Below are 8931 nucleotides of genomic sequence, written 5' to 3' on the forward strand. Positions count from 1 at the left end.
GCAGAAATGAAACTCCTTCTGAATCTGAAATCTAGTTTCATGTTCTCTCACTTAAGAGTCATGTCCTTTGACTGTCAGAAAAAAATACGAATTCAAATTATAGTAGAAATAAGATATTCATGTAAAACTATGATGGGGTTTTCAGCATCATAAAATTAAACATCCCTGCATATATCCCAAAGGCAGGACTTGGAAAGAAGCTACATAGTGTCTTAGCTATGAGGCTTACATACACTAGAGCACTGGGGTCTGGATTCAGGTGGAGGAGAAATGTCTGACAAAGAATACCAACTGCGTAAAAACAAAGTACCTGGAGCTCATTATATGTTTAAAGGAGTACAGCAGAGTCAGTGAGCAGGAGACATGGGGGAAGAAAGAGGAACAAGAAGAAACAGGAACAAAGCAGAATGTAAAGCTATTACTAGAAAGACCAAGGGCCAAGATCCTGTCTTACAGAAGTAGACCCATGAGACACAGGAAGATCAGCTTTAAAATTCAAGGTCAGAATGGCTCTGTGACCTGGTAGTTATGGCAGCCAGATCCCACATGGGCAGTCACGGCTTGAGTCCCTGATTCAGCAGCTTGAGAAACACAGCAGGCATGTGTATGCGTACCCAAAATTCTGAAAGGAGGGAGAGATGGAGAAGAAGGGATTGCAGTGTGACCATTCCCCATGTAGGGTACCTTTCTCCTTTTCTTTCTCTTTCTGGTCAGTGCACATACCTTATAATAAATAAACAAACAAAACCAAAAACAAGGTCAAGGTTAGACAAGGTTGATGATAGTACAAACCTGCTCCCAAAATTGTTCATTTGTTTTTATTATCATATTTTAAAAGGAATTTTTTACAATTAATAACATGATATTTATTGCCTTTTAAGTCTTCAAGTTTCAAATAACTTGACAGTTGCCTGGATCTTCCTTCTCTCATTAGCTGGAATATTAGCACTTTCAGGATCTTGGTGATTACTGGATCATCACAGAGAGAGGCCTGTTCTATGGTAGGTGTTCAATAAATCTTTCATTTATTCCGCAGCCATTAAGCACTCTGTTCAGTTGGGAGTGACAAAATCATCAAACATTTTATTATGTTAGAAACAAAGTTCTTTTTTTTTTAAGTATGTATTTTGTATATTTCTCTAAAATGTTCATAAATCATGATGGGGTATTGTGAGGGCTTGACAGGTCCCAAGCTCTCTGGGTACAGAATCTCAAGTAATCCAAACTTATCTGTATTTATCTATCACATGTGGTTTAATAATTCTGGGTGTTCAGTTGAACAAGAACACTTTTGATCTTTATTTATTACTGTAATATTGTAGAATTTAGGATTTTCAATATTTGAATGGCCTTGTGAATGTTACACTACTAAATGATATAGCCAATTCCAGGTACACAAAATTAGTGTTTTATTTATACCCTGAAACCTCTTCATTGATGAATTATGCAGAGAAGAGACTTGGATTCTGGATTGGCCAACCCTTTTGCCTTTTAGAATACATTGACCTTGAGAAATTTTTTATGCTATTCCTTAAGGTCTAGTGAATAATTGTTTGCTGAAAAGAGGAAAATGCATTTTCTATTCTTTCATGGAGTGGGATCATTTTTCTATTTACTCATTCACTCACTCTTCTACAATCATTTACTGGTCAGTGCACATACCTTATAATACCTATAATACTTATAGTACCTATACATGGTAGATATAAAGGCATTAATTAGGGATCCAAAAAGAAGAAAAATACCCTAATTTCAGGGAGATCAAACAGGTAGATGAACAGATTATCATCTTTTCCTTGATAGCCTCCACAGAATCCAACATGAGCCTGAATGCTAATAGTGCCTTAGAGAGCATTCACTAGCTACATGAGTCAGTAAATGTAATTGTGAAGAGCTGAGTATAGTGGACACATTTGGTTAGTAAATCAACTACAATTCATTCAAAGTCCACACCATTTCCTTGACTTGATTATGGCATGGTCATGGAGAAAATTAGCCTTTCATTGGAATAACATACTCTGGGTCATCCTTATCTTTATCACTGCAGCAAACACTCTTTGTGAACAAGACCAAGACTGTGGGACTGCAGCACTCATGTCATGTGCCACTTCTCTTAGCCACTTCCAGGCTCATCAGGATCAGATTTAAAAAAAAAAAAAATTCAACCACAATACATCACTTAGCTTATAAAGTGAATTCTGCCAACATGAATACATTTCACACTAGTCCAGTTGAGGATACTATACATTATCATCAATAGACAATAATCCATTTGTGTCCCATAAATGAATTGCCTGTTTTTCTCCTTAATATCTTTCCTCACACTCTCCCCCATTCCACTTTCCTCCCACACTGAATCCAGTATCTGTAATCATTTTCCATGCTTCTATATCCTCCAATATTTCAGTTTTCACCACAAAGTGTGGACATTTGGTATATATTAAGTGGAGACATACAATGTCTCTCTTTCATAGCCTGGCTTGCTTCACTCAGCAGTAAATCTTACATATTCATCTAGTTTCTATCAAAAGTCAACATCTTGTTTTTTTATGGCTGAGTAATATTCCATAGAGTATACATACCATATTTTTTTTCAATCCATTCATCTGTTCATGGACATCTGACTTGGTTCTATGTCTTAGCAATTGTGAATAATTCCACAATAAACATAGATGGTCAAGCAATTTTCTGTATTCTCCTGTCCTTTGAGTAGATACCCAGGAGTGCAATTGCTGGATCATATGGTAGTTCTATTTGTAGATCTCTGAGAAACCTCCACAGTGACTGGACTAATATACATTCCCACCAACAGGGTAGGGGAGTTCCCCTTTCACAACAGCCCCACCAACGCTTATCTTTTTTTATTGTTTTTATCTTCGCCAGTCTGACTGGGGTTAGGTGGTATCTCATTGTGGTTTTGATCTGAAACTCTCATCTGATGAAGGATGTTGAACATTTTTTCATATGCTTTTTGGTTGTTTGTATGTCTTCCTTAGAAAGTTCTTTGTTCAGCTCATTTTCCCTTCTTTTAATTGGATTAGTCATTTTTTTTTTCAGGTGAGCCACTTGAGTTCCTTGTATATTATGGTAATCAGTCCCTTAACTGAGACATGGTTTTCGAAAATATTCTCCCATTCTGAGGGTTGTCAATTCACACTAATTACTGTGCAGAAACTCCTTAATCTGATGTAATCCCACTTGTTTATTTTTAGAATTATTGCCTGTGTTTTGAAGGTCTTATTTAATAAATCTTTTCCTACCCCAATGTTTCCCTGAGTTTTCCCAGTATTTTTCAGAAGTAGCTTTATAGTTTGAGGTCTTTGGTTTAGAACTTCATCCACTTAGAGTTGATTTTTGTCAATGAGGAGAGATAGGGGTCCACATTTATCTTTCTGCAGGTGAATACCCCGTTTTTTTTCAGCACAATTTGCTACAGAGGGTTTCCTTTTCCAACCAGATCGACTGGTCCCCTTTGTCAAAAATCAGTTGGTTGTATGTTTAGTGATTTATTTCTGAGGTCTCTATTCTGTTCCATTGGTCTGTCTGATTTTGTGCCAATACCATGCTGTTTTTATGATCACAGCCTTGTAATATATTTTGGGGTCAGGGAGTAAGATGCCTCCTACTCTACTCTTCTTGCATAGGACAGGTTCACAATTTTAGTGGGGTTTCTTCTCCAACTCATAAGATGTTCACCACTGGAGCAGCTACTGCTGACATTGTCACCCAGGGAAGATTACAAATCTAGTAAAGACACTGCAGGAATTTATTTCAAATATGTGATTAAACACAGTCTCTCCAAAGCTTTCTCTCCCTCACATGCATACAGACATCAGCCCTTTCATTAAAATATTTAAATTGATTTACAAATTCTAAATCTATGCCTTGGTATAACTATGTTTATTTACTGACAGTGCCAGGCATTGTTTGTGTTTTGTATACATCACCCAAAAGGGTCTAGTATTTTTACAGATGAAAAACTTGAATGTCAGAAAGCTGAACTTGCCTAGGGTTACACAACAAGTTTGTGGCAGAGCTAGGTGCAAGTCCAGGATTATCTACCTGTACAGTGGCTTTTCTTCCTACAAACCATGCTGTCCCCCTTTTACCCATGAGGCAAGATACTGGAAAGATGGGAACCTTTGGCCTACAGCAAAAGGGCAGAGAGAACCATGGTGAGAACATGTTAAAGAGATTCAGATCAGAAGCAGCTCAAGATAAATTCAGTCTAATGTACAACTTTGACTGAAGATGGCCTAATATTGTGGAGCGAATCTGAGTATGACCCAGTCTGGGAAAAAAAATGGCTGCATTTCCTGTAGAATCAGTAGATATCTAAACTTAAACATGTTCTTAAAGGCCTATCTTTTATAAACAGCCTAATATTTCTAGGATCGATCTCTGTTTCTATCCCTTTCTCCTGGACAAATTTTCTAACTGCTTTTTCTCCACTAATGTTATTACTTGCAAACCCTCTGCAAAGGAGGTTTTCTAAAGCATGAATGTTACCATGTGATGGCTCTGTATGGAAATCTTTGAAAGCTCTGGACAATCTGAAGGAAAGTCAGACTCCTTAGTATGACATATTCCATTTGCTGACCTATTGACACTCGTGATGCATAAACCTCTAAGGTTCTGCACTATTCCACCAACTCTCTCTCTCTCTCTACCTGTGTACCTCTCCCCCACTATTGGCTTTTGTTTAAATGCCACTTCCTTAAGAACACCTTCAATGTTCAAAAACACGTGAATAGTGTCCACCTGGATCAACACTAACCACTTGGAGGACTATGCTTTTAGAAGGGCATTTTTCGAGAGGTTAAAGAAACATAAAAGGAGTAAGTTATAGTGTTCCATATAACAGTAGGGTAACTACAGATAATGATCATTCAAAGTATATTTCAAAATAGCCAAAAGAGAGGATTTTGAATACTCCCATTACAAAATAATGATAACTATTTGAAATGATAGATATGCTAATCACCTTGAATTGATCATTACACATTATATTAATGTAATATACCCCATAAACATGTATAATTAATATATGCTCATTAAAAATTGCACATGGAACATAATTGAAAGAACTAAGGAGATTAATCAGAAAAAAAAATAAAACTCAGATACAAGAAAAGTAACTCAGACAAACATTAGGGAAAGGAGTAGACTACTAAGATTTGTTGGGGATCTGGGGATGGAAGGGGCATAAAATCACATTTAACAGATTTAAATATTTTAGAAAATGTTTCCATGAGATTAAGTATTTTCACAAGAAAGGCAAATACCACTGTAGGAAGCTGTAGAAAACCATCTTTCCAGTTTTCAAGCAAAAGTTACATGATGCTACAGAAGAGCTTGCTTCCAAGTTTAAGACATGCTCAGCTTTTCTAAAGGACATTGATCAACAGAAATGACTTAGAGAAATGGGGCAGAAATGTAGTAGAGAGAGACCAGCTGAACCCATGGGCCTCTATAAACTACTAAAAACTCCTTCATGAATATAAAATCACTAATAGAATTAACCACATTCAAATGCCTTCACATGGGCCCAAAGACTACTACCTTCTTTAGTCTTATAACTGTTTGAGCAATGCATATTGTTAACAAGAATTCCATGCCCTCAGTTCTCCAATACTGGTGGCTAAGGAATTTAAAAACAGCCTATTGGAAATACATGAGAATATTTGGGTGTATGGTCACTTTCAAAGCAGAAATGCTTTTATATCAAGATATGTTTATTTGTGTATAATTTAACTTCTGGTATTCAGCATGAGTATTGTTATACTCATCCAGACTAGAACATAGTGGTAGTTCAAGATTGCTGAATTGTGTCCTTCTCGAAGAGTATTTTTTAAAATCTTTCTGTCAGAACTCTCCTTTGCTCAGTTTATTGATGAGATGTATTATAAATAATTTGTTAATCTTTGTTTACAGTAATGGTAGGACATGTAATGCCTTTGCTCTTTTAACAGACAAGTATAAAAACACTTCTTTTGTTCCTTTGCACAAATGAACATGCCCTTGAGTGAGCAAGGAACAGCGTAGTGCAAAGGAGACAAATGCCAAGTCCTGAGAGTCACATGAGGATCCATCTTTTTCTTAAACCCAATGAAAAGACACTGAAGTACTTTAAGCGAGATTTAACATTAAAAAAAAAATTGCATTTCAAAAACATGATCTGGAGGGGGACCAGCAGTTAGCATAATGGCTATGTCATTGAACTCCCATGTAGTCGACCACAATTCGAGTCTAGGACCTGGTGGCTTAAATTCACACTAGGTGAATGTGCGTGTGCGCTCAAGATACCGAGAGGAGAATGGAGGAGAAGGGATTGAGGCATGGCCATCCCCTCTGGAGGATGATTTCTTGCTTTCTATCTCTCTGTCTCTCTCTGTCTTTCTGATGAGCACACACACTCTATAGCAAAAACCTCTTTAAAAAAAAAGATGATCTGGAGATAGTTAATAGTCGATGTGAGAGCATCACTCTTCATCTGTGTATCAGTCAACTCAGGCTGCTATAATGGCATACCATAAAATGGACAAGTTAATCAACAGATTCATTTCCTCACAATTCTGGAGACTAGAAGTCCACAGCCAGGATGCCAGGATGGTCAAGTTCTGATGAGGGTTCTCTCCTTGACTTGTAAATGGCCTTATTATTTTTTACTTACATTACCTCTTTTTTCTGAATGCATGAAGAGAGAAAGCCAACAGTGCTCTGCAAACAAGGGCACTAATTCCATCACTAGAATCCCTTCCTTATGAATTTATTTACACCTAGTTATTTTCCACAGGCCCCACCTCCACATATCATTATATTGGCAGTTAGTGTCAACATAGGACTTAGGGCACACAACTCAAACCACAATTTTTCGCTTGTCTGTTTAACTTTCTCACATCTGGTCTTCTGTCACACAAATGCCAATTGCCTCAGTTTTTATAAGCTTTTTATTCTTTACTTCATTTCAATGGGACTACGATTCTCTGTATGGGTTTCCCCTTCTCATACCATGTTTCAGAAATTTCCTCCTGGAATAAAACTGAGATAATCATAGGTACCATCTAATTCCCCCCACACACACCACGTTCTCTCATGAATCATAGGACTGTACTTTCTGTTGTACATTTTCATAGTCAACATTTTATATATTTTTGTTCAGTTTTTATTGTTTTTTTTTTTATTTTTGGAGAGATTTTCGCTATAGGGCACATGCACTCGCCAGACAGACAGAGAGAGACATTAGAGACAGAAAGCAAGAAATCACCCCCTAGGGGGGATGGCCATGTTGCAATCCCTTCTCCTCCATTCTCCTCTCGGGATCTTGGGCACCCACGCACACGTGCCCAGAGTGAGTTTTAAGCCACCGGGTCTGGGATGCAAACCGCGGTGGACTACGTGGGAGTCCAGCGACATAGCCATTACGCTAACTGCTGGTTCCTGCAGTTTTTATTGTATTTATTGCAGGAATATATACTCAGTAGTAAGTGGTTCAAACTGTATTTGGAAGCCTGAACTACAGATTTTTGAAAGTAGGGGAGCAAGTAAACTGGTAGAACCAGTGATTTTGAGGAAAAGTTACGAGAAGAATTTGGGTAGAATGGAAATCAGAAGGAAGGATGTACAAATTCATAGCTTTGCATATGGAGTGGCCATTAATGGTGATTCAGTGTCACAGTGTGATAACTTCTCTATCTTTACAAGATCTGTTCATTGATACTACTGTGCATATATATTTGCATATGTACTTACTAAGCTAACTGTACATTTAATAACATACATTCTGTCACTAAACAGTTAATGTATATAACCTAGAGTTAAGACAAAAATGTATAAAAATTCAGAATTTCAAACTTTACCTGTGGCTAGGATAAGATCTTAAAAAGCAAATTAATCTTAGAAGACATTAAAACGCACAATAAAAATTTGGGACTAGAAATTAGAAGCTTTTCTACTTAGTGTAGTTTATGATGTCTAATAGAAATATTTCAGATAAAAACACTTTATTGTATTTATAAACTTTTATATCCTTAGACACTTGTGAGAGTACATTCTATTGAGGGAAATAAACCAATCCATCCATCTATTTCTCTGTCAATGCCTCATAAAATAGCTAGTTTATGTCTCAAACATAAGACAAAACAAAAGTCCATGGAGTATTTTCCCTTCCAAAGTGTTCCAGAAAATTACAAGTTATATTCTTTGGAATTGCTTCCCACATTATCAAAGGATCCCAGTTTCCCAAGCACAAGCCAGAAAGGTAATATGACTTAGTGAGTCAGACAGAATGGATTCCAATCCTGGCTCTGTATCTGAATAGCTCAAGACTTTGGGAAAGTTGCTAACTAGGGAGAAGAAACAGAATACAACTTCAAGAGATATAGAAAGAAAATGGAGAGGAATAGAGGCTGTTTGGCTATATTGAGAGAAGAGTCAAGTGCTATTTCTTGTTTTGACACATGCTTCCCTGAGAATATTGGCACCATACATAAAAGTAGAAAAAAGTGATAGTAAGAAAAGTGAAGGACTTCTATTTAAGATATATAGAATTTGAGATATAGGTGAAACTCAACATTTGGTTTCTAGGTCAAGTTGTCTATTTGAAATTAAATAGTTTGAAATTAGATTCCAGAGTTCAACGAGGAAGCTGTTTATATATTTATTCAACTAATGATGGTCAAGTAGTTTTTCCACAATCACTGTGCTAGATACTGCAAATCCAGGAATAAGACTTAGTTGCTGTCTTCAAGAGATTTAACTTAGTTGAATCAGAGACATAATAAAACATTTAGATGATACTATCTCAAGCACCCAAAGATTGGGCTAAACTAGGGGTAGGGACACAATGCAATGGGAACAATCATCTGGGAAATGAGAAGTAAGGAACTAAACTAAGTCTTAAAGGAATAGCAAGAGTTTGTCAAGGAGGAA

General features: G+C 36.8%; 1 long non-coding RNA gene across 1 annotated transcript in view; it reads right to left on the reverse strand.

Annotated features, from left to right (window-relative positions):
* Window positions 1-877: 877 nt before the first annotated feature.
* Window positions 878-8931, reverse strand: part of LOC102474295 (uncharacterized) — an 89197-nt gene continuing 81143 nt past the window's right edge. The window contains exon 4 of the long non-coding RNA XR_333323.1: window positions 878-1048. This is a non-coding gene — a long non-coding RNA (uncharacterized LOC102474295). The remainder of the gene's footprint in view (window positions 1049-8931) is intronic.

Source organism: Tupaia chinensis, unplaced genomic scaffold, assembly GCF_000334495.1.
Source record: "Tupaia chinensis unplaced genomic scaffold, TupChi_1.0 Scaffold000045_1, whole genome shotgun sequence".
Classification (NCBI taxonomy): Eukaryota; Metazoa; Chordata; class Mammalia; order Scandentia; family Tupaiidae; genus Tupaia; species Tupaia belangeri.